This window comes from Plecotus auritus (genome assembly GCF_963455305.1).
Source record: "Plecotus auritus genome assembly, chromosome: 9".
NCBI lineage: Eukaryota > Metazoa > Chordata > Mammalia > Chiroptera > Vespertilionidae > Plecotus > Plecotus auritus.
In genome coordinates, this window is record NC_137783.1 from 67,359,581 (window position 1) to 67,376,219 (window position 16,639).

The window sequence follows — 16,639 nt, forward strand, 5'->3', positions numbered from 1 at the left end:
TGCTGTTGTAATTCTAAAATATCAAGGGTTGTGTTACCTTTACCCCAAGCACCAAGAAAGTGATTTTTTATTGATTCCCAATAGGGAACAGGGGTGGGGGGGTGTATAACACAAATCTGGGGAAAAATTATAATGACACTACAAAGATATTCTTTGCTCTAAGCTGTGGATTTTATCACCCATCCACAAGACTGTAGACTTTAATGCTGATATTCTATCTCAAACTTGCTATCAATTCTTTTTTGTATAGATAGGTCTTAGTTACATTTTTCTTTTTTTTTTAAAATATATTCTATTGATTTTTTACAGAGAGGAAGGGAGAGGGAGAGAGTTGGAAACATCGATGACAGAGAAAGATCAATCAGCTGCCTCCTGCACACCCCCCACTGGGGATGTGACCACAACCAAGGTACATGCCCTTGACCGGAATCGAACCTGGGACCCTTGAGTTCACAGGCTGACGCTCTATCCACTGAGCCAAACCGGTTAGGGCATAGTTACATTTTTCTTAAATGGTTGTGCAAACTGAGAAGTTTGAACTGTTTGTACCATGGATGAAGCAGCAATGCCCACAGAAGTAAGTAACGTTATGAGGTCAAAGAGTTCTGCAATTAACATTCCAGGAAATCTTTTTTGTCTTTTTAAGATTTTTACCAGATCATGTAACAGTAGGTTTGATGAGATTCCCAAGGCTCGGTTAGGTTAGTAGGAAAGTAAGCAAAAGCTGGTTGTTTTAAAATCATGAGGGAATCCTTTTGGAATGTAAAATTAATACAATGGGATAGTGTGCAGTCTTGCTTGTAATATTAAGGTGCATCTGGATGGGGCCTGAGAGGAGTACAAACGGATCAAATACACAGGCGGTGGCAAATACTGTCTTATTGGGAGTTCCCCATAAGGTACCAATGGAATTATCTGAGCTATAGTTAAAACTATACTATTTAATAGGTGCAAGTGCAGCAGCTAATTTCCATTGCGTATTTTGTAGAGGCCAGTTGTCATGTTGAAATTGAGATCCAACAAATCCTCCTCCATGCCATGAAATGGAGTGATTAGCTTCAACATATAGATAGGATGTGTTCCCCTTCCATTTTAGAGTACGGTTGTTACTATATGCAAACCCGTAGGGGCTCCAGTCCACAAAGGAAAGACTGTTATTAAGTTTGCTGCTGGTGGGGTGGTCACTATAACAGTCTTGCCAATTAATTTCTTCCTCAGTGGGGTGCCATTCATAAGACTTTTTACATAACGGCTTAGTGGGGGGGGCGTGTCTTAGTAAAGTTACATTTTCTGCACCTCTCCCCAGAGCAAGTAGTGATAGTAGATGTATTTGGGCTTTTGCTTCCCCCTCCTTTGGTGTCCATGTTAGCCAGAAGCCTCTTTTTAATTTTACACACAAAGGAGCTGTGGTTTGGTTCTGTGTCATACAAAAAGGAAGCTAGGTGGCGACACCCATGTAATTATACTTTGCCCATATACTTCCTTGCCCCACCCGTGGTCCTCCTGGGTGACCAAAATGTTTGGTGTTATTGGTGACTACATTAGGCAGGGGATCAGCCCACATAAGGGGTCTTACCCACGGAGGGTCAGGAACGTAAGTCCAAAATACTTCCCTATTTGCCCCGGTAGCATTACCGCACAGCTGATGACTGCTAGCAGGGCAAGAAAGACATTCTCAGGCGTTCTTGGGGTTCTGGTCTCCTCACAAATTCACTCAGCTTTCTGGACCATCTTCTTCACCATCCCCCAGGTGACCTCTGGGCTATTTGTCTCATCCTCTTCCCACTCCTTATCTTCAGTGGGTTGCTTGGGGCTCCTGCTATCTGGGCTGGGGCAGTCAATTGTCTGCAGCTGTAAGGCGTGGCTCCAGGTGCAAGGTCCTCATTAACCTGGCCAGTTCCTCCCTCGGATCCATGTAATATTTCTTGTGGGAATCCACATGGGCTTCGAGAAATTTTCTGGAAATATACAAGCGTACCCTTGAACAAATGTTAGCAGGGGATTGGGGCCCTTCCATAAACCAGACTCGGGATCTTTCCATTTAACCAGACCATTTTCCTTTGGCTTATTCTGACACCAGTTTATTTCCATGGGTGTCGTGCCATCGGCATCACAAGTGAAAAAATTTAAAGTATTTAAGGCTTAGTGTAGTCTACCTACAGGCGATTTCTCCATATTCCTCCTTTTCTGTTTTTCAAGTTGGAATTTTAGCCTATGATGCTGGTGTTCTATAATTGCCTGTCCCTTCGAATTATATGGTATTCCTGTAATGTGCTGAATTTTTCACTTTTTACAAAATTGCTGGAAGTGACAGCTTGTGTAAGCAGGTCCATTGTCAGTTTTAATAATTTTTGGAATTGCCATGATGGCAAAAGCAGCTAGGCAATGATTAATAACCTGTTTTGCCATTTCCCCTGTAGATGCAGTAGCCCATAGGCCCTTTGAAAAGGTATATACAGAGACATGCAATGCCCCAAGGTGTCCAAAAGGAGTATAATGTGTTACATCCATTTGTCAGATATGTTCCCTTACCAATCCTCGAGGGTTAATTCCTGTATTAGGCCCTTGAGGCAGATGTAACATGCAAGTGGGACATTCTCTGATAATCTGTTTTGCCTGCTGTTGAGTGATTGAGAATTGTTTGGACAACATTTTGGCAGGCTGATGTAAAAGCTGATGAGATTCTGAGGCCTGTTTTAATAAAGCAACCAATTGATCGGCATGTGCATTTCCTTTTGTTAGCCGGCCAGGTAATACACTGTGAGCTCTGATGTGAGTGATATAAAAAGGATATTGTCTCTGTTGTACAATCTGCTGAACTTGTTTAAATAGTAAAAAATAAACTTTGGTCACTGAGCCATTTTAACAGAGCAGTTTCAATTCTATTCACTAGGCCCAGAGCATAGGAAGAGCCAGAGATAATATTAAGAAGCTCTTGGAAATCCTGCAATGTAGCCTTAATAGCCTCTAATTCAATTCTTTGTACAGAAGTATGACTGATCAGTCTGAGTCGGTCTAAGTTCATTGTATGATAGGCAGCTTTACCATTCGATGATCCATCAGTAAAAACAGTTAATGCTCCAGGAATAGGTTCCTGCCTAGTATTTTTTTGGTATAATAAGGGGGTATAATATAAAAACTGTAGTAATTTGTCTCTAATAGGTGACAACTAAGTTCCCCTGAATATCCACTTAGTCCAATTTGCCAATTCAAATCAGTTTGAAATAATATTTCTAATCACTTCCCAGTGAGGGGAAGGTAAATGCATTGGGGTTCTTCTCTAAGCTGCCTGCAGCGCTTTCTAAGTTGAGATATCAACTGAGCCATAAGTTCTATATATGTAACCGCAGTTTTAGAGGATTGATGCCCTAGTCAGTGTTCTCAACCTTCCTAATGCTGTGACCCTTTAATATAGTTTCTCATGTTGTGGTGACCCACAACCATAAAATTATTTTCGTTGCTACTTCTTAACTGTAATTTTGCTACTGTTAATGAATCATAATGTAAATATCTGTGTTTTCCGATGGTCGTAGGCTCTACAGCAGCAGTTCTCATGTAATATTTGAGAGAACCGCTAGCAGGGTCACCTAAGACCATCAGAAAACACAGATATTTACATTATGATTAATGTACCCTAATAATTTTTGGAAGTCATTTAAAGTTTTAAGGCGATCTTATTTCCACCTTTTGAGGCCTAATACATTGGTTTTCAATTATGGTTCCCAGATATTTGAAAGGCATTTCTTTCTGTACCTTTTCTGGAGCAATTTTTACATTGCCAAAGTCTACTCTTCCCATGGACTTGCTAAGAGCAAGTCATCCATGTAATGAATAATCTAACATCGGGAATATTTGTGCCTTAAAGGCTGAACAGCTTGAGCTACATATTTTTGACACTAGGTGGGGCCATTGGCCATTCCTTGAGGCAAAACTTTCCATTGATATCTTTTCATGGGTTCTATATTATTAATAGCTGGCACTGAAAATGCAAATCTCTGTTTATCTTGAGGTGCCAAGGGAATGGTGAAGAAACAATCCTTAAGATCTACTACTATAAGAGACCAATCTAGAGGGATTTGCAAAGGCGCTGGGAGTCCAGGCTGTAAAGCTTCCATGGTATGCATAGTAGTGTTAACCGCTCTAAGATCATGTAACAATTGGCATTTTCCTGCCGCCTCCTTAGGTATAGTAAATATAGGGTGTATTCCAAGGACTATTGGAAGGCTCTATGTGGCCAGCCTCTATTTGTTCCTGTATTAATTCGTGAATATGACCTAATTTCTTCTTGGTTAATGGCCACTGATCCACCCATATAGGTCTATCATCTTTCCATTGTATAGGATCTGCATGAGGGTGAGGAGATTGAGCAGTGACCACTCCTCAAAAGGTTGATATCCTGCCGAAACCGGTTTGGCTCAGTGGATAGAGCGTCGGCCTGCGGACTGAAGGGTCCCAGGTTCGATTCCGGTCAGGGGCACGTGCCTTGGTTGCGGGCACATCCCCGGTGGGAGGTGTGCAGGAGGCAGTTGATCAATGTTTCTCTCTCGTCGGTGTTTCTGCCTCTCTATCCCTCTCCCTTCCTCTCTGTAAAATATCAATAAAATATATTTAAAAAAAAAAAAAAGGTTGATATCCTAATCCTCATCTTCCTGGGTTTCCTTTGGCTTGGATGGGCTCTTTAATTCCCTGATTATTTTTTCCTAAGCTTTGACCAGTCTGATATCCCATCTGATTTATTAACTGCTGTCATTTGCCAGTAATAATAAAAGCTTGTAAATCTTCTAAAACATCCTGGCCCCATAAGTTGACTGCAATCCCAGAGACTATGTAAGGCTGAAACCATCCTGCCTGTCCTTCATCTTGCCACCTTAACACTGCAGCACTGTGTTGTGTATTATCAGGAACTCTGACCCCCATGATAGAGCTTATAGCTTCTACCATGGACCAACTTAGAGGCCAGAATTCTTTGCTGATAATGCTGACATTGCTCCAGTGTCTACTAACCCTTTAAATCGTTTTCTCTCTATTCTTAAATTAATCATAGGATGGGTTTTGCTAATTTCATGTATCCAATAGATATCTGAGCTTCCAAATCCTTGTGTTCCTCTTTTCCTATTTATAGCTTCGCCTTGTTGAATACAAGGTAGAAGTAGTATCTGAGCAATTCTTTGTCCTGAAGTAATTTGCATAATATGATTACATTCTAATATTACCTCAATTTCTCCCTCATAGTCTGAATCTATGACTCCAGGCAGAACAGTTAGTCCTTTCAGAGTTTTTCCACTTCTCCCTAAGATTAATCCTAAAGTTCTTGGTGGCACAGGTCCCCAGATTCCTGTAGGAACAGCTTGCTGAGCCATACTGGGGGTCAAAGTGACCACTATAGTACTGTTAAGAACTAGGCCTGGGCTCCCTGGAATGGCTCATAGGGAGTCCACTGTGGGCCTTGCAGGGCAAATTTCCCCTATTGATGACGGGGCTGGGCGGCCGTTTCCCTGTGGTTGGCCATTCCCTCAGTCTTGATCTAATGGCTGCCCATTTTTATGAAATTTCTATCTACATTAACCAACCCAATGGTTTCCCTTCTGACTTCTAGGACACAGAGAGGTTTAATCTGTGTTGATTGAATTGGGAGGCAGAATGCTCACGCCTTTCCCTAGATCGCCACCTTGTGTCCTTCTTGGTTGCTTACTTTCTTTTTAAAATGTCCTGTTCTTCCACAATTATAACACCTTTTATTCCCCACTGTTACAGTGGCAGCGAGTAAGTTTGCTTGAAAAGTGCCTGACCCCACATTCTGACATGCTCGAATCATTTCTGTAATGGTACTATTTTTTTCTCAGAGGCGTCAGACATTTTATACAATCAGCATTGGCATTTTCATAAGCTAATTGCTGAATTAACATGTCTCCTGCTGTTTCATGTTGAATCTGGCATCTCACTGCTTGAGTGAGGCAAGCCACAAAGTCAGAAAATGACTCTGTAGGCCCCTGTATACATTTACTAAAAGCTCCCTCAGGATCACAACCCCCCCTTTTATTTTAATGTCGTGATTTTTTTAAAATATATTTTATTGATTTTTTACAGAGAGGAAGGGAGAGGGATAGAGAGTTAGAAACATTGATGAGAGAGAAACATCGATCAGCTGCCTCCTGCACACCCCCTACTGGGGACGTGCCCGCAACCAAGGTACATGCCCTTGACCGGAATCGAACCTGGGACTGCTTTCAGTCCGCAGGCTGACGCTCTATCCACTGAGCCAAACCGGTTTCGGCCAGGATCCCCTTTTGATGGTAAAGCCCACCAAGATTCTCTTCCACAAAGTCTAATTTGCTCATATGCCTGTTGCACATAATTTAGCTGATTTTGTATGCCATTATATTGTCCCAGTCCTGTCAGCATTTCATAAGTTATTTGAGCATTCAGCCCACAGTTTGCATGGGCTTGCTCCTGACATTTCTCCAAAATTTCTCCCTTCCATAGTAAATAATCTCCTCCATCCAGAGCTGCGTGAGCCAGGGAATACCAATCATAAGGAGCTAAGAATGCTTCAGAAATATTAGTCATAATTTCTCTGGTAAAAGAGCTATAGGACCATTCTGGACTATGCTTACATGCAAGGATTTTATCATTTTAAAGTCAAATTTTTCATGATGTCTTATTATATGATTCGGGAGCTGTAGGTCAGCTACTTGTATAATAGGAAAAGCAAGTTGATCCTCCACCGTCATGTGCTTTAATCCTTCTCGGATTGTTCTTTGCATAGGTGATTCTATTAATGGTGAATTAAATGTTTCAGGATTAGGACATGGAGGTGGAGGGGGCCATGAAGGCCATTCCTCCAATTTTTCTTTTTGCTCCTCTTTAGGAGCAGAAGGTGCAAGGGGAGGGGGTTTATCCTCTTTTGTTTCTCTAAAAGGCTCTAGCAAATGCAATACCATGTTCCACAAGGAGAAACAATTTGGAGGCAAATCTTTCCCCTGCTGTTGAGGTTTTTTGAAGTTATGACTAACTCTTTCCCAACATTCAACATCTAATGTACCTTCTTCAGGAAACCAGAGATTATGTCCTATAATAACATGCAAAAACTGTAAGAGAATACCTTCTGACACTTTAATTCCTTTATCCTTAAGCATGCAAACCAAAAGTCTACAATAAAGCTTCTCCCCTTTTGACAAATGCTGCCCCATTAGCCTGGCTAAAAAAAAAAAGACGTTCCCACCCTACTTACAGATCTCAACTCTGCAGCTGGCTGTGGGCTTTGCACGCTGAGAATTTCCCCACCTATCCGGTGAATTCTTTTTCCCCACCTTGCTGGTGAAACTTTGTTTTTCTGCTCCAGGCAAATCTTCTCCAGATATCCATCATTTGAGGTGCCAGATGTGAGAGTCCACGTCCCACGTCGCTCGGGGTTTGGGATCTGGAGAAGGGCCGTGGTCAAATGATGAGACAAGACAAGAAATAATAATGGGGGGCCAGGTGGAGAGTCCAATGCAAGGGCAAAGACTGCACTGGTGCCCAGGCCCTGCCAGGCTTTCATTCAATTTTAGATACACATATTGCCCTTAGTCAGGCAGGCAATTCTGGTAACAGAAAGACTATCTTAAAGGTCAGTAAATATTAGTAAAAATTTACTTTGAGACTATTTGGCCAGGAAATTGCTTGAACCACCATTGTCTTGACTAAACAATCAGTGCATAGCTTTAGCCCTTGCCAGAGCTCAAGGTTCATGATCCTTCTGCATTCCTTGTTTACACTTTTCTGATAGGGAAGACAATAGCTAGCTTCCAACAGTATGAACCAGTGGAAATCAAGGTAGTGAAAAAAACACACACACACAGAAAAGTGACCTATGATTGCACAAGAACTTAGGGAGTGAAAACTTCTTGAATGAAGACATATGAAAAAGAAGCCTGAAGCAGATGCAGGACTACCTCTGACCAAAATGGTGCCTTCTCATACAGAAAGTATGGGCACAAAAACTTGCAGAGTTTCCAGGGACAAGCATCCTTCTCCCAAAGGTACTCCCCTTCCTCATGCTGAGAAGAAATCCAGACCCAGCACAGATAAGAAACATTTAGGTTTGTTTTCATCCAAGTCCATGCCAGGAGAGAGGACCAAAGTAGGATCTAGCAACTGCTCCCAAGCCTCAATTCGGAAGGACCATGACAGGCCTGTTTACAATGGGGCTGGAAAGACCCACTTGAGCACCTTTTCACCAAGTGTTCCAAAGACTTCTGCTAACGGGACTCAGAAATCTGTTACTGAGCACACAGCCAAAAAATCTCCTCTCCATCCTAGCCATTCCAGACCTGGACCTGTGGTCTCCCCACATAAGGCTAAGAGTCCAGGTGTCAGGCAGTCAGGCAGCAGCTCCAGCCCAGTTCCTGGGCAGCCCATCGCAGGGAGTCTTCGGCCTATGCTGAGTTCTGGCTCCATGCCCAGGCACCAGAATGGCAGCTCCAGCTCAGGACCTGAGCACTCGATCAATCAGTGGGACCAAGAGGCCAGCCAGTGACTTAAATCCTCCTGGAAGGACAGTCAGCAGTATAGGTGGCTCTGGATGACCTATCAGTGGCCCAGGTGGTTCTAGGAAGTCAGTGGTCAGTTCTGGTGACTCTGGGTGGCCTGTGCACAAACTACATAACTGACGACCAATGAGTGGCTCAGTGCCCCTCAGGCAGTTAGTCAGTGGCTCTGGGCAATCAGTAAGTGGCAGTTTCAGCTAGACAGACTGTCAGCAGTTCAGGCCCTAGAAGACCAGTGAGCAGCTTGGGACCTGGGTGAATAGTTAGTAGCTTAGATCCCCCCATAAGCCCAAATGCACTTTTGTCTCTGAAACAATATCTTCTAAGAATATCATTACCCAGCCCACCAATGGACAGATGAATGGAATGTAGCCTTCTTTAGCTGGCTATAAATCTGCCCAATGTTCTCAAGGGTTTCCCTTCCCTCGTGGTTACAAAAGACAGAATATGTAGAGGAGGAAGATGAGAACTATGACTCCAAAATGGAAGATTTTATTAAAGATGAAGGACAATCTCAGGAAGAAATATCTAAGCACATTCTTTGGCTATGACTGAAAAAAATACAAAGATAAAGAAGCAAAGAGTTTAAGACCAGGTATGCAAGAGGACTTAGAGGAAATGAGATCGGAGGAAGAAGCAACAAAATGTGGAGAGGTCAAGAAGCTGAAAAGACGTTAGCTGCTGCTTTTATTTATTTTTGTGAAACACTGGAGACACTCTACTGCAAAGAAGTCCTGCCTTTGGACTGAAGAAGCCCATTATAATTTTAGATTTACTAGTGGCCCAGTGCACGAAATTCGCACTGGACACCCTCCCCCTCAGCCCGGCCTGCACTCTCTCCAATCTGGGACCCCTTGGGGGATGTGCGGGATCGGGCCTATGCTGGCAGTTGGACATCCCTCTCACAATCCAGGACTGCTGGCTCATAACCGCTTGCCTGCCTGCCTGATTGCCCCTAACTGTTTCCGCCTGCCAGCCTGATCACCCCCTAAACACTCCCCTGCTGGCCTGATTGACACCTAACTGCTCCCCTGCTGGCCTGATCGCCCCCAACTGCCCTCCCCTGCCGCAACTTGCCTTCTCCGCCAGGACCCACCTTCTCTGTGTGAGGCTGAGGAGATGCTCGACCCCCAGGCCTCACCACACGAAGTGGCTGCTGCGCCCCACCTCCTCTGTGCACTTGGCCATCTTGTGGTGGCCATCTTGTGGCAGCCATCTTGTGGCAACATCACATGCGAGGGCCGCTTAGGCTTTTATTAGTATAGATACTTGGATCCTCAAGGACAAGGAATGGATACTATACACTGAGTGGCCAGATTATTATGATCTCTGAATGCATAATACTCTCCAGCCAGCCTGGCCAGGGGGAGGGGACATGGGCGGTTGGGCGGCCTGCCTGCTGGTCGAGGGGACAATTTGCATATTAGCTTTTTATTATATAGTATATACACTGAGTGGCCCAATTATGATGCATCCAGAGATCATAATAATCTGGCCACTCAGTGTATATTTTGAGCATAAAGTATTTTCAAATAATTTCCAGGGTGAGAGCTGTAGTTCAGATGACATAATGCCCAGTGAGTGCTCTTAGGAAGTTAACTGCTCACAGATGCCAGCCTCGATCCTGATGAGCTATGCACTCTAATGTGGGGCCCACTCAACAGCCAGCCAATCTTGTTCCTTTGCTATTTTAAAAAGGAAAAAATATTGCCTCTTGACTTCCATAATTCTGTTGATGGGTGAGTAGGGCAATGGCCGGCTCCCAATCAAACTTATTTTGTCTTTTTATGAGGAATCTGACCCTTCCATGAATATTGTCAGCAATAAAGTGACCTGTTCTAATCTATATATTTGGATTGAGAACTTGAAAATGTAGAGTAGGCTTTATAATTATATGGATGTCATCTCTGTGACTTTGAAGTAAAAAGTAGAATAAATTATATTGTATTCTATATTCATGGATTGGATGCTGAGCATTCTTATTCACTGATTTAGGTGATTAGGCAATTAACCAAAAAAATTCAAGTTAAAAAACAAGTTATGCTATATGGTGTAAGAATATTCTTTTCCAAATTTTCCTTTCAGATTTATTGTAAAATAGACAATGTTACTGTGCTGGTTTTGATCTAAAAAGTCATTTTATATTGTAGAAAAAAATATTTTATTCAAAGATTAGAATTGATAGAGTAATAGTTTAAAAAATAAGCAAGTGACACGTGAGGATCCCCTTACTCCCCCATTATAAAAGTGCCTTTGTGTCTCTTGATGTTAATGACTTTGTATTTTTATCTTAAAATTCCTTAGCAATTAATGGCAAAAAAACCCAAAAGCTAAATTCATGTGTATCAAGAGAAAATAAATAAATAAATAAATAAATAAATAAATAAATAAATAAAGTTTCAAAGAGTACCAAAATTTTGCATTGGACGTACTGATTTTAAGCTCATTGTTAAGAAATAACATTCCTTTCTAAAAGATTTAGTTGGAAAAAAACTGTTGTAAGAAGAGAACTTTACCAGGAGTTTCTTTTAATTTTATAATATTTTTTATTGTTTAAAGTATTACATATGTCTCCATTTCCCCAATTGGCCTCTCCCTGGCTGCTCCCACCCCCCAAACATGCCCTCACTCCCTATTGTCTGTGTTCATTGGTTATGCTTATATGCATACATACAAGTCCTTTGGTTGGTCTCTTACCTCACCATCCCACCCTCCCTGCCTTCCCTCTGAGGTTGGATGATCTGTTCGATGCTTCTAAGTCTCTGGATCTATTTTTTGTTCATCAGTTTATGTTGAGTGAGATCATGTGATATTTATCTTTCTCTCCAGGACCATCCATGCTGTTGCGAGTGGTAGGAGATCCTTCCTTTTCACAGCAGTGTAGTATTCCATTGTGTAGATGTACCACAGTTTTTTATTTATTTATTTATTTATTTATTTAACTTTTTTTTTATTAAGGTATTATATGTGTACATATCTTACCATTGCCCCCCCCACCCCACTCCCATACATGCCCGCACCTCCCAATGTTTTGCATCGGTTGGTTACTCTTATATGCATGCATATAAGTCCTTCAGTTGATCTCTTATTTCCCCCACCTCTCCCTAACCTTACCACTGTAATTTGACAGTCTGTTTGATGCTTTACTGCCTCTGTATCAATCTTTTTGTTCATCAGTTTATAATATTTTTCATTATACCCAAATGAGTGAGATCATGTGGTATTTTTCTTTCACTGACTGGCTTATTTCACTTAGCATAATTTTCTCTAATTCCATCCACGTGCCTACAAATGGTAGTAATTCCTTCTTTTTTATGCCAGCATAGTATTCCATTGTGTAGAAGTACCATAGTTTTCTGATCCAGTCATCTGCTGATGGGCACCTAGGCTGTTTCCAAATCTTAGCTATTGTAAAATGTGCTGCTATGAACAAAGGGGTGCATATATCCTTTCTGATTGGTGTTTCTAGTTTCTTAGGATATATTCCTAGGAGTGGGATCACTGGGTCAAATGGGAGTTCCATTTTCAGTTTTTTCAGGAAACTCCATACTGTTCTCCACAGTGGCTGCACTAGTCTGCATTCCCACCAGCAGTGCATGAGGGTTCCTTTTTCTGCGCATCCTCACCAACACTTGTCGTTTGTTAATTTGTTGATGATAGCCATTCTGACATGTGTGAGATGGTATCGCATTGTCGTTTTGATTTGCATTTCTCAGATAATTAGTGACTTTGAGCATGTTTTCATGTGTCTCTTGGTCTTCCTTCTGTCTTCTTTCGAAAAGATTCTATTTAGGTCCGTTGCCCATTTTTTTATTGGATCATTTATCTTCCTTTTATTAAGTTCTATAAGCTGCCTGTAGATGTTGGAAATTAAACCTTTATCAGTGATACCATTTGCAAATATGTTCTCCCATACAGTGGGGTTTCTTGTTGTTTTGTTGATGGTTTCTTTTGCTGTGCAAAAGCTTTTTATTTTGATGTAGTCCCATTTGTTTATTTTCTCTTTGGCTTCCATTGCCCTAGGGGCAGTATCACTGAAAAAGTTATTTTGGCATATGTCTGAGATTTTGCTGCCTGTGGATTCCTCTAGTATTTTTATGGTTTCCCGTCTTATATTTAAGTCCTGTATCCATTTTGAGTTTATTTTTGTGTATGGTGTAAGTTGGTGATCTAGTTTCATTTTTTTGCATGTATCTGTCCAATTTTCCCAACACCATTTATTGAAGAGACTGTCTTGACTCCATTGTATGCTCATGCCTCCTTTGCAAATATTAATTGCGCATAGTGGTTTGGGTCGATATCTGGATTCTCTATTCTATTCCATTGATCTATATGTCTGTTCTTGTGCCAGTACCAGGCTGTTTTGAGGACAGTGGCTTTGTAATACAGCTTGAAATCTGGTATTGAGATCCCTCCTACTTTATTCTTCTTTCTCAGGATTGCTGTGGCCTTTCGGGGTCTTTTTTTATTCCAGATGAATTTTTGGAGAGTTCTTTCTAGGTCTGTGAAATATGCTGTTGGTATTTTAATGGGGAGTGCATTGAATCTATAGATTGCTTGGGGTAGTATGGACATTTTGATGATGTTTATTCTACCAATCCATGAACATGGTATGTTCTTCCATCTGTTTACATCTTCCTCTATCTCTTTTTTCAGTGTCCTGTAGTTTTCCGCATATAGGTCTTTTACCTCCTTGGTTAGGTTTATTCCTAAGTATCTTAATTTTTTTGGTGCGATGGAAAATGGGATTGCTTTTTTAGTCTCTCTTTCTGTAAGTTCACTGTTGGTGTATAGAAATGCCATAGATTTCTTGGCGTTAATTTTGTATCCTGCTACCTTGCCGAATTCATTTATTAAGTCTGTTAGTTTTTTGATAGAGTCTTTTGGGTTTTTTATGTACAATATCATGTCATCTGCAAATAAGGACAGCTTTACTTCTTCTTTTCCAATTTGGATGCCTTTTATTTCTTCTTCTTGTCTAATTGCAATGGCTAATACTTCCAGTACTATGTCAAACAGGAGTGGTGAGAGTGGGCATCCTTGTCTTGTTCCTGTTCTTAGGGGAAATGGTTTTAGTTTTTGCCCATTGAGTATGATGTTAGCTGTGGGTTTATCATATATAGCTTTTATTATGTTGAGGTATGATCCTTCTATTCCCACCTTGTTGAGAGTTTTTATCAAGAGAGGGTGTTGGATTTTGTCAAATGCTTTTTCTGCATCAATTGATATGACTATGTGATTTTTATCTTTCAATTTGTTTATGTGATGTATCACATTTATTGATTTTCGGATATTGAACCATCCTTGCATTCCTGGGATAAACCCTACTTGGTCATGGTGTATGATCTTTCTGATGTACTGCTGGATCCGATTTGCTAGAATTTTGTTGAGGATTTTGGCATCTACATTCATGAGGGATATTGGCCTGTAATTCTCTTTCATTGTGTTGTCTTTATCTGGTTTTGGTATTAGGGTGATGCTGGCTTCATAGAAGGAGCTTGGAAGTGTTCCTTCCTCTTGAATTTTTTGGAATAGTCTGAGGAGGATAGGTTTTAGTTCTTCCTTGAATGTTTGGTTAAACTCTCCTGTGAAGCCGTCTGGCCCCGGGCTTTTGTTTGCCGGAAGCTCTTTGATGACTGCTTCAATTTCTTCCATAGTTACTGGCATATTGAGCTGTTTAGATTCTTCCTGATTGAGTTTTGGAAGGTTATATTTTTCTAGGAATATGTCCATTTCCTCCAGGTTGTCCAGTTTGTTGGAATAGAGTTGTTCGTAGTATTTTTTAACAATCCTTTGTATTTCAGCGGGATCTGTTGTTATTTCACCTCTTTCATTTCTGATTTTGTTTATTTGGGTCCTCTCTCTTTGCTTCTTGGTGAGCCTAGCTAGAGGTTCATCAATCTTGTTTATCCTTTCAAAGAACCAGCTCTTGGTTTTGTTGATCTTTTGTATTGTTTCTTTGGTCTCTATGTCGTTTATCTCTGCTCTGATCTTTATTATTTCCTTCCTTCTGCTTACACTGGGCTTTTCTTGTTGCTCTTTTTCTAACTCTTTGAGTTGTTGGGTTAGGTAATTTATTACCCCTGTTTCTTGTTTTTTGCAGTAGGCTTGTAGAGCTATGAACTTCCCTCTCAAGACTGCTTTCGCTGTGTCCCATAGATTTTGGATTGTAGTGTTTTCATTGTCATTTGTTGTCATGATGTTTTTTATTTCTTCTTTGATCTCTCTGGTAACCCAGACATGGTTTAATAGCATGCTGTTTAGTCTCCATGTGTTTGATTTCTTTGGGTTGTTTTTATTGTAGTTGATTTCCAGTTTTATGCCACTGTGGTCTGAGAAGATGCTTGATATGATTTCTATCTTCTTGAATTTGAAGAGACTTTGCCTATGTCCCAACATATGGTCTATCTTTGAAAATGACCCATGTGCACTTGAGAAGAATGTATATTCTGTGGCTTTGGGGTGAAATGTTCTGAAGATGTCAATTAATTCCATCTGGTCTAGTGAGTCATTTAGGATTGATGTTTCTTTGCTGATTTTTTGTTTAGAGGATTTGTCCAATGGTGATAGTGGGGTATTGAAGTCTCCTACTATGATTGTATTGCTGTCAATCTCTCCCTTGATATCCTCCAGGAGTTTTTTTATGTATTTGGGTGCTCCTGTATTGGGTGCATATATGTTTACCAGAGTTATTTCTTCTTGTTGGATTGCTCCCTTTAGTATTATGAAGTGGCCTTCCTTATCTCTTGTTATGTCCTTCAGTTTGAGATCTAATTTGTCAGATATAAGTATTGCTACCCCAGCTTTTTTTTTAGTTCCATTTGCCTGGAAAACCTTTTTCCATCCCTTCACCCTCAGTCTGTGTGCGTCTTTTTTTCTGAGGTGGGTTTCTTGTAGACAGCAGATATATGGGTCATGTTTTCTTATCCAATCCATTACCCTATGTCTTTTGATTGGGGCATTTAATCCGTTTACATTTAAAGTTATTATTGATAGGTACTTATTTGTCGCCATTCCTATTCTTTACACCTGTGTTCCTTCTTCGCTTCCTATTTCTTTTTTTTTTTTTTTTTACAGCAGACCCTTTAGCATTTCTTGCATTGCAGGTTTGGTGGTAATAAATTCCCTTAGTCCTTTTTTGTCTGTGAAGCTCCTGATTTCACCTTCAATTTTGATTGACAGCCTTGCTGGGTACAGTATTCTTGGATTCAGACCCTTCCTTTGCATGACTTTGTATATTTCATTCCATTCCCTTCTGGCCTGATGAGTTTCTGTTGAGAAATCAGTTGCTAGTCTGATGGGGGTTCCTTTGTAGGTAACTTTCTGTCTCTCTCTGGCCGCTTTTAAGATTCTTACTTTGTCGTTGGTGTTTGCCAATTTAATTATAATGTGCCTTGGCGTCGGTCTTTTGGGGTTCATTTTGCTTGGGACTCTGTGAGCTTCTTGGATTTGTGTGGGTTTTTTCTTCTCTATATCAGGGAAATTTTCTGTCATTATTTCTTCAAAGAGGTTTTCTATTCCTTGCTCAGCTTCCTTTCCTTCTGGAACCCCTATTATGCGGATGTTGTTTTGTTTCGTGTTGTCCCAAACTTCCCTTAGGCTCTCCTCCTGCCTTTTAATTTTTTTTTTCTAGAAGTTGCTCTACTTGGGTATTTTTTCCCATCTTGTCTTCTAGCTCACTGATGCGGTCCTCTGCTTCTTCTAGTCTACTCTTGATGCTTTCTATTGAGTTCTTTACAGCAGCGATGTCATTTTTCATTTCTTCTTGGTTCTTCTTCATTTCCTCTTGGTTCTTGCTCATATTGTCGAATTTGTCTTCCATTCTTTTCAGCCACCTTATGACCATTTCTCTGAATTCTTTTTCTGGAAGGTTGCTTGCTTCCATTTCGTTTACTTCCTTTTCTGGTGATGCCTGCTTTTCTTTCATATGCGGGCTGTGTCTTTGTCTCCCCATGGTCTCTCTTCTCTGGGTGTCTGGTTATGTAGTTCTCTCTCTCCTTATCCTAGGCGAAATCTGACCTTTCCGTGGTGGAGTGTAGAGCTCCTCTGAACCCGTGTGTTTGCGCCAATTGGGGAGCGTTGCTCTGGGGCTTGCAGCCGCACCGTGGGTG

At 41.1% G+C, this 16,639-nt stretch overlaps 1 pseudogene across 1 annotated transcript; it reads left to right on the plus strand.

Annotated features, from left to right (window-relative positions):
• The first annotated feature begins 8,657 nt into the window (after window positions 1-8,657).
• Window positions 8,658-9,206, plus strand: LOC308233545 (protein SPT2 homolog; annotated as a pseudogene). Its single transcript has one exon. The product of its transcript is annotated as a protein SPT2 homolog (transcript).
• The last annotated feature ends 7,433 nt before the right edge of the window (window positions 9,207-16,639 follow it).